The sequence below is a fragment of the Podarcis raffonei genome, chromosome 4 (assembly GCF_027172205.1).
Source record: "Podarcis raffonei isolate rPodRaf1 chromosome 4, rPodRaf1.pri, whole genome shotgun sequence".
Lineage (NCBI taxonomy): Eukaryota > Metazoa > Chordata > Lepidosauria > Squamata > Lacertidae > Podarcis > Podarcis raffonei.
Window position 1 is genome coordinate 33,703,582 of NC_070605.1, and position 19,366 is coordinate 33,722,947.

General features: G+C 39.7%; 1 protein-coding gene and 1 long non-coding RNA gene across 7 annotated transcripts in view; one reads left to right on the forward strand and one right to left on the reverse strand.

Moving 5' to 3' along the window:
* Positions 1 to 19,366, forward strand: part of ZBTB20 (zinc finger and BTB domain containing 20) — a 484,288-nt gene that overhangs the window by 273,077 nt on the left and 191,845 nt on the right. The gene's annotated exons all lie outside the window — the stretch shown is intronic.
* Positions 5,623 to 6,327, reverse strand: LOC128412773 (uncharacterized). Its single transcript, XR_008330158.1, has 2 exons — positions 5,994 to 6,327; positions 5,623 to 5,906 (listed from the first exon to the last, which is right to left on the reverse strand). It is a non-coding gene; the product is annotated as an uncharacterized LOC128412773 (long non-coding RNA).

The following is a 19,366-nucleotide window of genomic DNA, read 5'->3' on the forward strand; positions in this document are numbered from 1 at the left end:
TTTTTTAAAGCCCAAATTGTGTTTTGGAATTATATGCTATTTTATAATATCCAAAGTCAAGAACCCAGTTCTAGTGTGTGAAAAACTACAGTAGAACTGATAATGAACAGAAATGGAAACTGACAACCTATTTTCATTTTCCTAGATGCTTTAAAAAAAGCCAATTGCCTAAATACATAAAGTAGTAAATTAGATTTTAAAAATTGTTTCTGCTTAATAACCCAATGTGTTATTAGTAATACAGGTAAGGAAATTACTTAATAAAAAAAATCTATGGTTTTTAACCTGGCAGTGTCCCTTTTAATTAAGTCATAAGAAGTCTTCAGATGAAAGATATTATAAAAGTGTGGTATGTAACTTCTATTATTTATAACAGTATGCTAAAGGTCTATCTGAAACCGATTAAGTCTAGCAGCAGAAGCAGCAAAATCACATACATATGCTTTCAAAGTCTCATCCTTTCTCTTTCTTATGTGCATTTTTGAATGTCTATCACAATGACCTTTCTTCTGTTCAGGGCTGCTAGGGGTAGATGGATTTGTCATTCTCAGTTCTCTCAGTTTTCCATTTTTCCAATATGGAATTCTCCACAATTTTTGCAGCAATTTTTGATTATTATCATTATTATTTTAGATCTTCAATGAAATATGTCAAAATAATCACATTATTGGATGCAGTTTTGACTAATGTATACATTTTGCAAGCAATTTCCCCTAATATAATACATTTTTGTACGTCATTTTCACTAACATGCACATTTTCCCGCAATATATGCATTTTTATAAATTGTTTCAGAAAGCGCGAACTGGTTAGGTTCACCTTCAAATGTGAACTGAACTGAGTTCCTCCTCCACTCCTAGTGGTACCAGAACCAAAAATGGGCAAGGTTCTCTCAGTTTCTGCCACCTGCTCTCCTCCTTCTTCCTGTCCAAGCAGACTGGTTGGGAAGGGACCAATCACCTTTGGTAAAGGTGTGTGCTCATTGCCTGAAGGGTGTGTTCCCCTCCTATCTCCATTTTAACCACCTTCTCTCCTGCCCACATGCAGTAAAGTTGAGGGCCACAAGTTGCCCAATCCTGCTATATAAATGTTTTTAAAATTTCCATTAAAAATTACTTCTAGGCTTTGTCCAAACTTTTCCTGTCTGTCTGTAATGTACAATTCAGTTGCTGTGATACATGCTAAAAGATGGAAGGATCCCACCCTCATCTACTTCAGGGTCACTAAGAACATAAGATGAATCATAGAATCATAGAATCATAGAGTTGGAAGAGACCACAAGGGCCATCGAGTCCAACCCCCTGCCAAGCAGGAAACACCATCAGAGCACTCCTGACATATGGTTGTCAAGCCTCTGCTTAAAGACCTCCAAAGAAGGAGACTCCACCACACTCCTTGGCAGCAAATTCCACTGTTGAACAGCTCTTACTGTCAGGAAGTTCTTCCTAATGTTTAGGTGGAATCTTCTTTCTTGTAGTTTGGATCCATTGCTCAGTGTCCGCTTCTCTGGAGCAGCAGAAAACAACCTTTCTCCCTCCTCTATGTGACATCCCTTTATATATTTGAACATGGCTATCATATCACCCCTTAACCTTCTCTTCTCCAGGCTAAACATGCCCAGCTCCCTTAGCCGTTCCTCATAAGGCATCGTTTCCAGGCCTTTGACCATTTTGAGCACTGTTCAATTAGATGATGAACTTCCTATTCACGTGGTGTCCAATCTGATGCCTCTAGGAAGGCCATAAATAGGACCTGAGCATCACAATACTCTTCCCACTTGTAATTACCTGGGAGGCATACTGCCTCCAACAGTAGAGGTAAAACATAGTCATTGTGGCTAGTAGTCTTATCTTCCATGAATTGGTCTAATCCTCTTTTGAAGCCATCCAATTTGGTGGCCATTGCTTTCACGAGGGAAAATTCCATAGTTGAACTGTGCACACTATAAACTACTCCCTTTTGTCTGTCCTGAATCAGTCAACATTCAGCTTCATTTGGATGATCTCAGGTTCTAGTATTTTGAGGGAGGAGGAACTTCTGTGTATCCAGTTTCTCCACAGAACACGAGGTGCTGAGCGTCCCTTAAGAGTAAGTCTTACTTGTGGTTGGGTTCATAGCCAACTGTTCTAGGGCATAGTGATTTAGGGTATCTAGAAATTTTACCTCTTTGTCATGACTGTACATATGTACCTAGTCTGTGTGAGGGTGATTTAAATCACTATTACTACTGCACTTCACCATTTGGGTGCCTCTTTGATTTCATTTTCCATCTCAAGATCATCCTTGACATGTTGATCAGGGGTGGCAATAACATGCCCCCAGTACTAAATTACTGTTGTGGTCCAGTATTGCCATTCATAGCATTTCTGTGGAGGAGCCAGCCTCTTTTCATGTTTCTAGCTTATTGGACTCTATGTCCTTGTTGACATACAGAGCAATATCACCTCCAATATACTCATCATTGCCTTTCCTATAGAGTTTGTATCCAGAGTTCACTGTGTTCCACTGGCTCTTTCCATTCCGCCAGCTTTCCTTTATGCCCATTCTGATCTTCTTTAACAGTTCATAACTTTAAGAACAGCTGCATAATAGTTCACTGAACTCTTAACAGGTGTATTTTGTGGATATTTTCTTCTTTCTGCTACAAATGGTACTGATGATTATGATTATGATGTAAACAAAATGCACTTCAGGGTGTTAGCCTTTTGAACAGCTGTATGCACTGTGAACAGTCTTTTAAAACATTTGGTTGTCTACCCTTAATTTATAAAATACAAATAACAAACCAATTTATATTAAATGCTATATTCAGGGAAATACTGCTGATGCCGTCAAAATAGATTATTTCCTACCACATTAATTTTGTTTTGAGGAAAACGCATTAATAACATGCTCCTTTTCAGCTAATTTTCTATTGTGGGTCAAGCTACAAATCTTAGAATAGATAGAATATAATCATGTATTGCGGCAGTCATTGATAGCATGGCAAATGAATTGAGAAGACGGCTTTCGCTTAAATTAACTGTGGGGCAAGCAACACATTATAGTGTAGCATTGTGTAATGAAGCCCTGACAACCTGTTGTCTGTTGGAAAGCATCCTTGGGGAAGGAATGGGTAGGAAAGCATTGCTTAACCCTTCCCCTGCTCTTCCTTCTTCTCTCCCCACCTCAACTGCTCTTACTTCCACCAAGGTTCTTAATCCATGTGTACCTTACCTGGAAAAAGGATGAAGTAGCCAATGAGGGTACATTTCACAGCTGAAGTATAACATATAGTTCATCCTCTGGTGATTTAATTGGCCTGTTTCCTGTTTGGTTTTTGATCTAATTCCTTAGAGTCACGTCCTTGTCTTTATGTTTGCAACCTTGCCATTTGTTGTACAATGTATAAAAAACAAGGCTACTGTTTTAGTTTGTTGCACTGTTTTATTCATTCCTTCATTCACTTTTATTTTTACCCTGCCCTTCCTCTAGGGAGCTCACAATACAGGGGCAGATGTTTAAAGCATACTCTAGCATACTTCTAGTCCAAGCTGCCCTAGAACATATAATCTGTCTTCCTTTAGCAATATGCTTTAGAGGCACTAGGTAGAAGTGATACAGTCCAGCGGCAGAGTCATTGCATGAGCCCCCTGATAATCTTTTGGCTTACAGAGGAGGAGTGGATTATTATTAATAATATTTTATTGAAAAGTACTGATCTGTAAATGCCACCTAAATTGCCACTAAGCTGAAAACACTCAGTGGTTCTCTCATGATACCGTTATACTGAATGAATAAATCTGTTGTCTTGGTTCTTAGACAAGGCACCTATGATGACTACGGTCCTGGAAATATACATAGCTGTGACAGTTCACAGACTATCCTGCTCTGGTATCAGCAGAACTACATTCTATCTTAGGCAAGTGGCTACATGCAGTGGCGTAGCGTGGGGGGTGCAGGGGGGCCCGGCCGCACCGGGCACAACATCTGGGGGTTAGGGTTAGGGGGCGCAAATCCACGGGTTAGGGGGCGCAAATCCACGGGTTAGGGGGCACAAATTACTTGCCTTGCCCCGGGTGCTGACAACCCACGCTACGCCACTGGCTACATGCATTCAGTATGGATGTTCCAGTCCCATCTTTGCACCTTACTACAGGGAAGAAGCAGTGCATATTGGCTGTGACAATGTTGATAAGTCCATGGTAATTAAAATAGCCCTTTTAGGGCAAAACTATGAGGCTCTGTTGTTTTTGCTGCAATAAGTTAACATAGCTACTGCTCTGGAAGTTGCTGGTGTTTTCATCTTAACTTTAAGCAGCTGCACAGGCAGGGTAGGTAATGCTCAACTGCAGCAGCAGTGCTGGGGTGGGAGAATCTAGCCTCTATACACCATCACCTATGCACCATTTTCTGCATTCAAATAGCCTACTTATGAAGATATTGTTAGCTCCACTAAGTACAAAAAGACAACTGAATTGTGGTCTTGAATGGGAATATGATGGAGGAAGGGAAAAGTTAAGCATCCCATGCCACCAGTGCTGCTGATCTGATCAAATTGGTGCATAAACATAAACACACACACACACACAGAGAGAGAGAGAGAGCGCCAGCTACTTTTCATTGCAAAGTGAAAAGTTGGAAGATTTGATCCCTATTCTCCTGCATCACATATAGTCTGAGAGGTACTGGTGTGTGATACTCTTTGTCCCATCACTATTCTTTCTATGCCATGCCTTGTATTTGCTTTGGTCTATATCATGGAACTGTCCCTCTTGGTTTGGGGTGATCCAGGCCAGACTGTGGAACATGTGCAGCATTTCAAATGTAGCTGTTCTGCTTTAGTCTGTTGCATTCCTTAAGCCAGGCCTTGCTGGTACAGAAATGCATTCTGTTGGGTGTTGCAAAGTAGCTTGAGGTACTTCTTAACTGAATCCCATGCATTCACAGAAGCAGGTGAAAACTGGTTGAGTGAGCAACTCAACACTTGCAGAGTACGACCATAGCTGAGTGGTGGATCACATAAATGGCCACAGGTTCAATCCTCAGAATCTGCATGTAGGGCTGGGAAATACCGTATTTTTCGCTCTATAACACGCACCTGACCATAACACGCACATCGTTTTTAGAGGAGGAAAACAAGGGGAAAAACATTCTGAATGAAACAGTGGATGTATCATTTTTGTGCTTCATGCTGTGGCCACAGACATGTGATCTGATGGTGAATTTGGGGTGACCCAATGCAAAAATCCTGAGAATTCCTGTGGATCCATGCTTTGCAACCACGTTTTTGCACCATTGCAGCCCCAGGCAACAGTGAGTGCATGATTTTTTTGGCGCAGGCTGTAGCCATGGACATGCTATGTGATCTGACGGTGAATTTGGGGTGACCCAATGCAAAGATCCTGAGAATCCCTGTGGATCCATGCTTTGTAACCACAATTTTGCACCATTGCAGCCCCAGGCAATAGTGGGTGCATGATTTTTTTGGTGCAGGCTGTAGCCATGGACATGCTATGTGATCTGATGGTGAATGTGGGGTGACCCAATGCAAAGATCCTGAGGATCCATGTGGATCCATGCTTTTTAACCACGTTTTTGCACCATTGCAGCCCCAGGCAACAGTGGGTGTGTGATTTGGGGGGGGCAAGCTGCAGCCATAGACATGCTATGTGATCTGATGGTGAATTTGGGGTGACCCAATGCAAAGATCCTGAGGATCCATGTGGATCTATGCTTTGTAACCACATTTTAAGTGGGGAGGGAAGGAAAAACAAAGAAGGGAAAAGGAGCATGAGAGGGGTGTGCAGAGAAGCAGCTGGCTAAGAATGCAGGAGAGGGATTTAACGGGAGGGAGGAAAGAAAGGCAAAAGTTTCCCCCCACCCAAGCACCCAAACCAGCCAGCTCTCTCTCTCTCTCTCTCTCTCTCTCTCTCTCTCTCTCTATCTCTATCTCTATCTCTATCTCTATCTCTATCTCTCCCTCTCTCCCACCTGCATGTTTTCAGCAGCACCGGAGCACAGAGAGGAATTAGAAGGAACGACACTCTGCTTTCCCCTCTGCTTGCCTGGAGGGGAGGGGCTTTCCCTGCTCTTTGTTCCGTTTGAGCAAACACAGCAACGAAACAGAGGAGGGTGGGCAGTAAGACCCTGAGGCAGAATGCAGGAAAGCAGCCGCTTCCTCTTTTCAGGTTTCCCTTCTCCGTGACTCGCGATTTGATTTTTGCCTGATTTTTTGGCTCCAGGGACCACACATTCGCTCAATAACACGCACAGACATTTCCCCTTCCTTTTTAGGAGAAAAAATCTGCGTGTTATAGAGGGGAAAATACGGTAACCCTGCCTGAAACTCAGGAGAGTGCAACAGCTAGTCAGTGCTGACATTTCTGAGCATAGCTGTCAACTTTTCCGTTTTCTTGTGAGGAATCCTATTCGGAATAAGGGAATTTCCCTTTTAAAAAAGGGAAAAGTTGACAGCTATGTTTCTGAGCATGATTGACAAATGATTTGACTTGGATGTCAGGCACCTTCCTAACTCCTTCCAGTGTTCTAAGACTTCTTCTGCTGTATGTTCAGTTAATACATGAAGGGAGAATTTATACATCTGTCCTGTGGCTTATATGTGTGGTATTACAGCAAAATAAAAGAGGAATTGCAAGTCATTTATTCACCCATGTTTTTGCTGTTTCTCTGAACATGCAAAGCAGCTCAGAGCAGTGAAGGGATTATTACTTAATGCTGATTTTAATCTAATAAAGTACCGTTGCTTTTAGTGGAACTATTCCCAGTTTATGGCAGGCCAAAGGAGGTAAGAATCAGGCCCTGGGTAAGGACTTTAAGATTTAGCCTGACTCTAATCCTTCTGTATTTTATTTATGTATTATTTATTTATTAAAAATCACATCTATGCTTCATGTTTATAGCCTTTGCCTCAAAGTTCACTTAAAAGCAAACTAATAAGATTTTTCTATAAAATGCCAAAAACCCTAAAAATAAAAGTTGTGCAGCTCTCAGCCAGGGTGGGAAATTCCATTGTGGCTCCATGCCCATGGCAGGTAGAGCGGAATTTAATGAAGGAAACTGCTGTGTTTTTGTGTCTTTCTGTATGTTTTCCCTTTAAAACCGAGAGCTGGGCAGGCTTCCCATTTGACCTGATATGACCCAAACAAATTGCTTCTTATATAAAAACAACTGCAGACTTAGAGAATGTGAAAATGTGCACTGTATCCTTTCCCCTCCAACTCAGCGGGGAGAGGGGAGATGAAAGCCTGAGAAACAGGACAGTTCTGTCCAGAGTTGTTGAGTGCAGCTATCACTCAAGTTTGATAAAGGAAGATTAGAACAGGGTTCCTTATGCCAGAGGGATTCTTTGGGAGTTAGATTTTGGTATGAGATTTTGTTTTGCTTTTCTGAGCAAGGGCTGGGTTTTTAAGCACACGCCTTCACTGTTTTATGGTTCTTTATTAAGGAAGGGGAGGAGAGAGTGCAATTCTTAACGGGGAAAGAAAACATGCGTTATTCCAAAACTAGGGATGAAGAAAGGAAAGAAAAAGTTGAGCAGGGCTGGAATGAGAGGAAAGAACTAGTTTGTGCATTTAGGGCATGTGCAGTGATATTGTATTTAAATGTGTTGCCTTGGCATATGTAAAGTCAGGTTTATTTAAAAAGAAAACAAAGCAAGAAGGGCATTGTGTGCTCATGAAATGACTTAATAAAACCCTTCCCTTTATGAATTATTTTGATCACATGTCCTGTTGTTTAAATTTGCTAAAGTGCTGTGCTGCTTTTTTTTTTTTTAAATGTCCTTCTCTACAGAACTGTCTGTTCTGAAGTTGGCACCTTCCACATAACAGCATGCAGAGATTAAAGCCGGGGGAGGAGAGAGGCTTTAATCAGACCAGAGGGCTAATGTAATGCATACTGAAGCTCAAATCTGCTATGAGTAACAAATGAAATGAATTTCAAGGTCTTGGCTGATCTTGGAGCATGTAGATAAATATAAATTGGGGAATGTGCCCCTCCACAACCCGCCCCCCCATCATAAATACACGTTTGATCTCAGTTGAACTTTTACATAAGTGTTGCTTGAGACTTGGGATGACAGGCTTTCTTATGAAAGCAGTTACAATAGAAATAGTTTGCTAACTCTCTTCAAAACTGCAAGAAATCGCTTCTCGAGGGGTTTTGAAGCACCTGGGCTGATTGATACGTTGTGCACCAAAGAGAACACACAGGCACTTAGTGAAGGCAGGACTTCTGATATATGCATGCAGAGCAAGCAAGGGCTGTCTCTGACATTCTGGTCTCTTTCCTTCACAAAGAAGCAGTTCATCGTATTAAGAGGTTGTTTTTTTAAAGGTTTAACTTTTCATGCTAAACTTTATGTCATGCAACCTCTTCCAGGAATGTGGAGACCTTCTTTTTGCAGGACCAAGGCATTTACACTATATAAAAATGGGTGATTAATGGAATTCAAGTGCTGTGGGGGTGGTGTCTCAAAAAGCATCTTAAGACCAGGCCTCACTTGTACAGTTGGTAGTAGGCCTGTCGACATGGGGGGGTGAAGTACTGTATAAAAACGTAGCATATTAGAAATATTATTTTGGTTGTCTTCATTTTAGTCTTCATTTTTTTAATTGCGTCAGTGGCGATAAAGGTCAGTGCCTTCCCCCATTCTTACCATCTGTATTCATTATTTCTGTCCCCCGCCTCCAAGCTTTCTGCTCTCCTGTTGTGTACTAATGGAGGTGTTTGTCATGAGAGAGGATGTATGTAAAAACTGCATCTGCAAATAGATGCTGTTATCTTAGGAACCTGTGAGAGGAGACAGAAGGATATGGAAACACACCTGTCATAAAATTGATCATAAATGTTTACAAACTATTATTCATAGGTAGCATACATGAATGAATTGTATACTTTTGTAAAAAGAAAAAAACCTAAACAAAAACTTATCTCAATATAGAAATGAATACAACATGGGGGTGTATGTGTAGGGGACCTTTGAGTAACCTCAGAATCCCCTGTGTCTTCTTCACTATATTGAGGCCTTAAGGTGCAATCCTATATACCAGGTAGCCAACATGACCCTATTTAGTGCTGCTGAGATATAACTTCCATCAGCCCTCAGAGATTACAAAGTATGGCAGTAATATCTGGAGGTACCTACATGATTGAGAGTAAGCTCCATTATAGGATTTATAATTTTATAGGATTTACTTTATTTTTTTTTTTTTTATTATTATTATTATTATTATTATTATTATTATTTATTATTGAAAAACAGGGTAAGGACATTGTGGATTTTAGCTGCTAAGAGAACACAAAGCTTGTTCCCACATTATAGAGGCTCTTTGCCATAGTCTGAACTTTCGTTGTCTCTCTACCCTCTTCCCAGCAGTTTTCTCCCTCCACAAAATAAAAGGTTCCTGTGTTTTGGAATGTAGGCATCTGACTATATCTAGAAATTTCAAGTGCTTTCTTCCTATAGAGGGCACAAATTGTCAGTTTTCCTCTTTAAAGTTGCCATATTGATACTACATGGGACAGTGGGCTGGTGGAGAAATCAACGTGTCTTCTGTGAGACCTCCATCACTTTGGAATTGCAAGCCAATTTTGAAAAAAATTGACTTATGTTAGAATAATAATGCCCACAGTCCATTTTACCTGCTCTGAATATCAAACAGGTTGTTTGGGGGGGGGGGTTAAGCCAGGCTAAGTCACATGTGTTCAGTACATAATGAATAAGTTCCAACATGTTGTAGGTCAGAAGTAAAATACTTCCCATTTCTGGAACAAAAATGAAAAAAGAAAGAAATTGGTCTTACCATTTCATTCTATAAAATGGGGACAAATAATATATTTTGCTGAAGTCAAGACTCTCCCCCAGTTTGTCATCTCTTCTGTGCACACTGGATATTGTCTATTGGAGGGACTATTATCATTATATTGTCTTCTTAAGGTGTTCATTTTTATCATTTTGTATTCATTGGAGGTAATTGCTTTGTGTGAGCTGAGCTGAAATTTTCAGGTGACATTTTCCCGAGAAACTTAATGAGATTTCCCCCCAACAATGCCTTCAAATGATTCTAGGTCTTCAGCATTGTGGACAATTCAAAATGCAGGTGCTCCTAACCACTTATGCCCTGTTTAGGGAAGCTTTTAATGTTTAACAGACTATTGGATTTTAATATTTTGTTGGAAGCCGCCCAGAGTGGCTGGGGAAATCCAGCCAGATGGGCGGGGTATAAATAAATTATTATTATTATTATTATTATTATTATTATTATTATTATTATTTTATTTATTTATTTACACAAAAATCAGTCTTTATGGTGAGCCACACTGCTGAGAACCTGATGGATAATTTCTCCCTGCCTGGAGAAATTCAGTAAAATTTTGTCCCACCACCATCATTATTTATCCGGCTGCAAATATGGTGGACATTTTTGAAATGACATTTTTGCACAGTTCTGATGTGCAGTGTTGATTTTGTTAACCTCCTTAAACATTCTAAAGGAAAGGCAGAGAAATAAAATAATAATAATGTTATTATTATTTGATATAATTAATAACAAATAATTACAATAATTAATAATTAATAACAAATAATAACAAATAATTATAGTATTTGTAATTATTATTTGTTTATTATTTGATATAATAATTCTGTAGAAAATAGGAGAATGATTGTTAAATAGATATACTTCTTAAGTTGCTCAGCATTACAAATTTTGGTTGGCCAGTGGCTTATAACTTGCCCAATTAAGTAGCATTTATTTGCTAACAGTTAATTAAATTAAGGATCAGCCACAAAAAATAATTAAGTTTCAAGAAAACATACAAAAATGGTAAAATAGCCCTAGAGTGTTTCCTCCTAATCTTTTTTCTCCTGTGCCAACAAACTGAAGTAATACTCTGCTCATAAAGGTATTTGTGTGGAAGAAGTCCCTTGGATGTGGAGTTTACTTCTAAGTAATATAATTAAGATTTATATGTAAGTCTGTCTTTTGAAATTATTGTTGTTGTTGTTTGAATAATGAGGGTAAATGTAATTTTTCTTAGTTCAGAACAATTTAGTTTTCCAGGGTCTGAGAAGCAGTTATCATGATAACTTTAGTAGGCATGCAATTATATTATGACTGACTTGTTTCCTATTCATTTTGCAGACTAGAGTTTAGTCTCTAGCCAAGCTTTGAACAAATTATATATTTCCATTTCTCAGCTGGGCTGAAATCCTATGCCTTCTCTTTGGGAGTGAGCGGCACTGAACATAGAGAAACTTACTATTGAGTAAACATGCAGAGGATCAGATTGTTAAAAACTGAAGCCTGTCCTACAATTCAGACATCTGAGAAGTACTTGCAGAGGGTTTTATTTATTCCAGAAGCTTTTTTTTAAATCCACATGAATAAATTAAGTCCAATCTATTATGGTGAAGTATGGCAGTATTATTTATGTTACTTTACAGATTGGGACATGAGGTTCGGGATGACATGGCCAAGGTCACATAGCATATTAGTTCCTACCAAGAGTGGTTATTTGTTTGATATATGTAAGCAAGACAGCTGGCAGAGGAAAGGATGGGTAAATAATGACATGTTTGGGAGGAGTCCACAGGGCAGTAGTTGAGCATCTGCTTTGTGTGTAGAAGGTATCAGATTCAGTCCCCAGTATCGTTGTCAGAAAGGGATGGGAATTGAAATCAAGGGCCTCACTTTCAGGAATTTCCCTAGTCTGAAACCCTGGGAAACTACTGCTGATCAGTGTAGGCAGTACTGAACTAGATGGACCAATGGTCTAAGTATAAGGCAGCTTTCTATGCAGGGGCAAATGTATCAATCCCTGACTTAAATGCAAAATAAGACATGACTTTCTCCATGACCTGGGGCAAGGAGTCCTTACCCTCCTTTGTATGATAGCAAGTGGTGATTGCTGCCTGGCATGAGCACAATCCATGCCTGGAGTCAACTTCCAGCCCTGCCCAACCATTTGGAGACAACACTCCATCCTCCTCTGGCCACCCGGGTTGCTGGGAGGCTTACTGTGGACATATTTAATTACTGTATGTTATCCTCTTGTATGTTATTGTCAGTGTCCTGATTTTTCTTGTGTATCATGACAGCCTTAAAAAGGCACACTGCATCTATCCTCAGCCAGTGAAGTGCAAATTTTATATGAAATAGTATATCTAGGATCTTTCAATCTAGAAGTAAGGTGATGCTACATTTGAATATATTTTCTGCTTCTATTGTGATACTTTCAAAAGAAATATCTGAAACATAAAAATAATGTTGGAACTCACCGAGATGAGCTACTTTTATTACTTTCAACCAGTATTGTATTTGAAAATTACATTACTACTGTATCTTTTCTATAGCTTTGCCTGCAGATAGGTGCCCCAGTTTCAACAGCTACAGACCTGCTTAAAGTGGACCAATATGAACTAGGAGAATGGTGCATGATGGAAATTATTCTTGCAACTAAAAGATGAAGTGTTGCGTTTTCTTTCCACCTTTCAAGTGTTGGCTCATGTTCTTGCATGTCGTTTATATTGCATGAAACTCATTCTGAATTTTGCCTTCACGAAGTTGGTAGTTAACAAATACTTGTCCCCTTTGCTTGTTTTGATTTTGGATGCTTTTTTTGCTCTGCAGCTGTTGCTTCTGGAAAGTTAAAAAAAACAAACCTTCTGCATCATCCAGAGTATTAATTCTTACCATGTAAGGAGGAAGAAAATAATGACTCCAGTGCTTGGAGCAGACACATTGCCATTCCGGTCCTTTGGGCGGGTCCAATATTTCCATGCTGCAGTGTAAAAATATTTCCAGGCACTAGAAATAGCCGCTACCTTATGATACTACCTTTCAGAAGCCAAGTGACTTAACAGAAACAGTGATTTTACTGACTGCAGACCAAAAAAAATGTCTATAGTAAAAAGTTGCCTATGCTTAGTCATTTATTTGCTTTAAAGAGTCATGTTACTTCCTAGTGACTCAACTCCTCCTTGCAGTCATTGGGAAATTTAAAGGAAGAAAACGCTACTGACATTCCTGTAGTATAACAATATTGTCCATTGTAAATTCATGCCAGATAGGAAGCGATGCTTTAGCGATGCATATCTGTCAATTCCCAGGATGTTTCAGATTTTTGAGGGCAGTTCAAATGAAATGGTGAAGATGCCATAGCATGTTGTGGCAGGCTGGCCTGGTGAGAACTTGGATTCAGAGCTGTTTGTTCTTGAACATGAGCAGTAGGGACAATTGGGGAAGGGAGTTCAATGGTATATAACCTGGTTTGCCTCTTTGAGTAAGAACATATCCAGCCTAAGGATTTCACTTGGGGGAAAAATAACAACTTTGTCTGCAGTACATGTGAATTCATACAGAGATGACAGTTTAGGACTGGATGAGCCATTGTGCATTGCTTTCCTGTTCCCTTAACCCTCATTTTATCATTTAAATTGTATGTTTGTCACCTGGCTTGGTTTGATGGTTATAAAACTTCCAAGGAGCAGCCTTTTCAAAATTCTTAGAGGTCAAAATGAGAAGGGAAATAACATTTTTAAAATGAGTACAGTGGTACCTCGAGTTACAAACACCTCAGGTTACAAACACTTCAGATTGCAAACTCCGCTGACCTGGAAGAGTTACCTCGAGTTGAGAACTTTGCCCCATGGTGAGAACAGAAATCATGTGCTGGCGGTGCAGCAGCAAGAGGCCCCATTAGCCAAAGCACGCCTCTAGTTAAGAACAGTTTCAGGTTAAGAATGGACCTCCAGAATGAATTACGTTCGTAACTAGAGGTACTACTGTATCTTATTTAGAATAAAAAATGTTGTTCCTGTTTATTGTTGTTTACAAAGTAGCTTACAATAACATATTTTAAAAAACAAAATAAAAAACACTACAAAAGAATGGGCCGAACAATCTGTGCTGGATGGGTAGGGAGATCAAAGGGCAACACTGCATTCAGAGTCCTGTCAGCTTGTTCCAGCTGGGACAACAGCTTTCCTCTTTTTTTCTCCTGGGGCTTATGGTGTGTGTGTATATTTGATACTACTTCAATTCCCAATGAGATGGAAAGTATCTTGGCCATCTCTAGGTTGTTATAGGCTGAGGGCCCGATATGATCGTGTGTCAAGGAAGCAAAGGGGTCTGTATGCAGCAAATTCAAGGACATCCCCCAAAGCACCCACAGAATACCCTGTTTTAGCTGCTACTGCTAGCGGGAACACCCCCAGCTCTAGTGCTTCATCCACCGAGTTATCGAGCAGGGGACCTCTAGGGCAGATGTTCTGCCTTGTCTGTGGAGCTCCTCTCTGCTGGGAAAGGGTCACTTCAGCCTTGCCCAAATCCTGTCAGCCATATTTGGCAGTGGTTTAGGGCTGTTCTGTAATACATTAAACTAAGTAAAAATGAAACCAAACCCCACAACAGATATGTAAAAGCAACATCCAAAATAAACAGATAAATGAAACTTATAAAAGCTAAAAAAACCCAACCCTTTACATGTGAACATTAATTTTGTATGAATCAAACATGCCTGAGTCTAACATTGGAGTCAGGTTCATCTTATTAATGTTATATTATTAGTATCTGTTATAGAATTTTGCTCTTAACTGCATTCTTGCCCTAATGATCTGTATACCACCAACAGAATTTTAACTGCTCTCTTGTTGATTGATTCAGTAAACAGTTATTTTGACTTCTTGGCTTTTCATCATGTCAACGTGGCCTTCTTTCCTTTCAGCTTGGTTCCAAAAGTACTTTCCACTGACAGGAGCCTTATTCACATGAACAGAGCTTGCATCTCTTCTGTACTTTGGTATTTTGGCTGACCATCTCTACTCTAGCCTCCTTATTTGCCTCCTGAATCCCACGTTTTAAATTGCTTAATCTACAAATACTGGCTAACTAGATATGGGTTTGGATTTGTCCCAGATATTACTCATGTACTTTCATTGGCATTGTGAAATATATGAAGCCTCAGCACCAGTACTGTCATCAGCCAGTTCAAGGTACCACAGTATAAGAAAGTGCTGTGGCAGGGTGGAACTGGAATTATGCTTGTTATATGGAAGAACAAAATTATCATAAAAGTATTTGCTGGCCCTAAAGTCTATGAACTGGTAGCATTATGACCACAGAGATTTCATTTTCATTGCATATGACCACATGCTATTTTTATACGTATTTGAGCATGCATTATCTTAAGTGGAAAAAGTATCGTTATGGCAATGTTGATACAAACTGAACTGAACGTTTCCGAGTACAAGTTACTCACTAATACTTTGCGTAGCAAAAAGAACAGGTTTGTAAATGAGAAACAACATCGTTCAAAACATATGTTTTTCATACATCTAAAAATACTTCTTTAATAGCTTTCAAATGCATTTGACAATAGAAAGTCTAAAATTAATTTTCCAGGGAGAATCTTTTTTGAGGAACACAGATTCAAAGTAGTCCTTTGACTTGGTATACTTTTTCTTCTTAAATTTAGATCCGCATTAATTAATTTGGAGCCAACAGGAAGTGTTGGGTGAAATGTTGTGGCTTTTCTGTTCTTAGTGCAAGTTTTCTTCTCTATTTGTTAGTTTAATCTCATATTCCTTCTTCCCTTCCAAGTTTCATCTGAATTCTACATTTAAAGTAGTAATTCTCACATGTGTCAGGTGACTCTGATCCAGAGCGTAGTAGTGAAGTACAAATTGTCAAAATTGACACAGTTTCAGACCAACTACCTCTGAATCATTTAAAACAATGGCAAGATTCACAGTTGTGTAAAACTCAACAAACCTTTGGATAATTGCTTTAAATTATACATTTGCTCTAAATCAAGATTTTCCACATAGCAACTGTGTTGGTAATAATTACTGTAATTAATTAATTATTGGTATTGCTCTCACTTCACTTTCTTATGCAGGTATATTGCATCCTATGATATTAAAATCCCAGGTTTTCTCTCTTCCCTTCTGCACCTCCTCTCTGAATGGCAATATTCTGGATTTTCATTATGCTGTACCTGTGGGTCTGCTACTTGTTCTGTTCTTAAAGAACACATACAGAAATCCTGGCTTGTCTTTTTGCCAGTTGACAACTCTTTATGCTTTCTGTTAAATGAATTAAATTAGATGATGTTATAGAATACAACATCCTGTCACAAGATTGTCTTTGTGATTTGTGCAAACAGTTGTGCAAACCATCAAATGTGGCAGAGGCTCTCAGTCTGTCACAGTTTGGCTAACAACTGGGAACATGGAGTGGATAGATTCAGTTCCTGAGCTGCCAGTTGCCTATTCTTACATAGAGACCTTCCTTTTTTCTCATTTTAGACTCAGCCAGGAGTCAGAATGTCCACTCTTGGCCAGCTGAAGTATAGGCAGCTGTGTGGCAGCTGCAGATGACTCAATCCAGCATGACCCCATTGGCAGTCTGTGGCTGCTGGACAGGAGGAAGGTTTCTTACACTTCCTTCCTCCTAGGGCTGGAAAGGGAGCAGCCTGTGGCCACCCATTAAGTGATTGTTAAACCTGCCGAAGCTAAAGTAGGCTCTGAATTGTCTGGAGGAGCTCTGCTGTGCAATGACAAGATTAGAGAACTCTTGCCTTACTGTGAAACTTTCCCCCTTCTGTTGAGTCATCTTCTTTAGCACAACAGCAGTAAAACAGATATATTGGGACAGATTTAAGACCGAGTACCATGATCATTCAAAAGGGGCAAGATAGCCCAAGAAACTCTACTGGCAGATTGGTGCTTTCTTGCTTGAACTATTTGGGGAGTATTTGGGTGTGGCCTTTCAGCCTGAAGTAGCTGGCTTTCATAAAGAAGCTTCTCCATCCCGCCAAGCACAATTCCTATAGACAATATTTCTCCACAAGCTTTCATGCCCTGCTATTCCTGCTTTGCAAAAAAACCCCACATGATATGTGGCCACTTTTAGCCCAATATGTGATAAGCATTTCGTGTTTAATCAGTTTACCTTGGCATTAACTTTTGTAGGCAACACAGAACATTTTGTCTTGTTTTTCTAGGCCAATATGGTTTCTCCCTCTCTGCCCCACTCCCAGAATTTGTGGCCCAAAAAATTCCAATCATCTATACTTTTAAAAGGCTTTTTTTCCCCATTCTCTCACACTTATTCCGGTTCTTTCATTAAAAATCATGTGTGTTATACTCAGTTTGGTAGGTTCCGGTTTAGTTGCCACAGAAGATAAAAGCTGTAGTGGTAGATGAATATGGGGCATGATTTGACAGCTTCATTTAGGTGCTTGCTAGGACTTGCTCTGGCCCAGCTGTGTTTTTCCTTCTCGTCCCCCCCCCCCCCAATTATCAGCTCTTCCCTATTATACAATGCTTTTGACTTTTCCCCAAGTTGGTGGTGTGTGTAGTGTATTTTTAAGTCAGCTTATGATGTGGCGACATGTTTCTGTGGATTTAGGCCAATGCTTTAAAGTGTTTTTAATGTAATCTTTTCTTTTTTTTTCATTTTGAGTTGCATGCTCTGCCACAGCGGCACCCAAAGTGATATACAACATCAATGGCAATTTAACTGTCAGTTGTTGTTAGCTGCTCTTGGTAGCCAGAATTATTTTAAGAAAATCTGACCCCAAACCACAGCTTGGCTCATTCCTAATATTTGAAATGAAAACGCCTTCCTCTGTCGCTCCACTTGTTTTGCTCCACTCAAGCAGAAATGGATATAAAAATAAAATGTTTAAAACAAGCGTTTTGAAATAAATTCAGACTTGCTGCTTTCGAATATTTGCATATTAGAGTTCCATATCTTTTTCGAAAGACCCTGTTCTACTGACAAATTAACAGACTATCAATTGCCCAAGTTCAAGCTTCACTTCATTTTAAATGGGTAAAATTACTTACTCAAATTACTTGACATTTGATTTAGGATCAGAGATAATTTTGATTTTAAAGGTGGATGCAAAAACAACACACAGCATGAGAATGAGATAAAGACTGGTGATGATAGGATTATGCTCTTCAGTCGACATACAACTGTTAATTTCAAAATTTAAAATAATTTTATTCTACATTACTTTAGATACCATTCAAATTTCCAAAGCAAGTAACTTCCATTTCTCTTTTTTTTAATATGAACTGTCAATCAGATTCTAATTAGTTACAGTTGGCACAGCAGCTCATGGGGATCCAGCTTAAGGGTTTGGCACACTTAGAAGAAGAACATAAAACATAAAAATTTCCTAGGTGTAGCTTGCAAAACAGTTTTGTTCCTATTTAGGTCAGGGAGATTGTCATATTTTGGGGGTTAGTTTGATTATTAGTTTGCGCCACTGTTGGGAAGGATCCAGGTGTCATCCTTACTGCTGCTTTAGCACAAGCTACCAACACTATTGAGTCTATAAAATGTATATAGTGCTGTAGTCTAAACCACTGAGCCTCTTGGGCTTGCCGATCGGAAGGTCGGTGGTTCGAATCCCCACCACGGAGTGAGCTCCCGTGCTCTGTCCCAGCTCCTGCCAACCTAACAGTTCGAAAGCACGCCAGTGCAAGTAGATAAATAGGTACTGCTGTGGCAGGAAGGTAAACAGCATTTCTGTGCGCTCTGGCTTCTGTCACGGTGTTCCGTTGTACCAGAAGTGTTTTAGTCATGCTGGCCACATGACCCAGAAAGCTGTTTGGGTACAAACGCCTGCTCCCTCGGTCTGAAAGTGAGATGAGCACCGTAGCCCCATAGTCGCCTTTGACTGGACTTAACCGTCCAGGGGTCCTTTGCCTTTGCCTTTTATATGGCCCCAGACATGTTCTGTAAGGACAGCTAAAGAATATTATGCAGGCAGATATATATCACAGGGCAGGGTGAGATTCTGAAGGCAGACAGAGTGGCCTTGGAATAGGGCAAAACTGCATGGAATGCTGTTATAACTGTTGGGACTTACAGCCTGCATGATAGTAGCTAAAACAGCAATGGATTCTGCAAGGGTGGCCCCAGTCCTAAATATGTTTATTTGAAAAAGAGTGCCACTGAAGACATTAAGATTTAATCCCAAACACTTTTTTAAAAAGCAGTAGCTGATGAAATTGTGCTGCTTCATGCATGGCATTTTCCCTAGAATTCTGATAATTCCCTAGTATTCTGATGCCAGCCACAAGCTTCCCAGTGAGCAGACAACTGTATATATGTGAGCAGACATATATGATATTCTCTGATGATTTTTCGCAAATACTACTGCAAGGGAGAAAAATACAATTGCAAATGACCTGTTTGAAACTAATATAAGCTCAAGAAATCTTAACAAATGTCTGTTTCTTGATGCTTATAAAACAACAACAAAAAACAGGAAGAGAAATTTGAGCTGGATGCACATCTTGGTTCTCCAAAGAGAAACTGTTTAAATAATGTATATTCTGTAG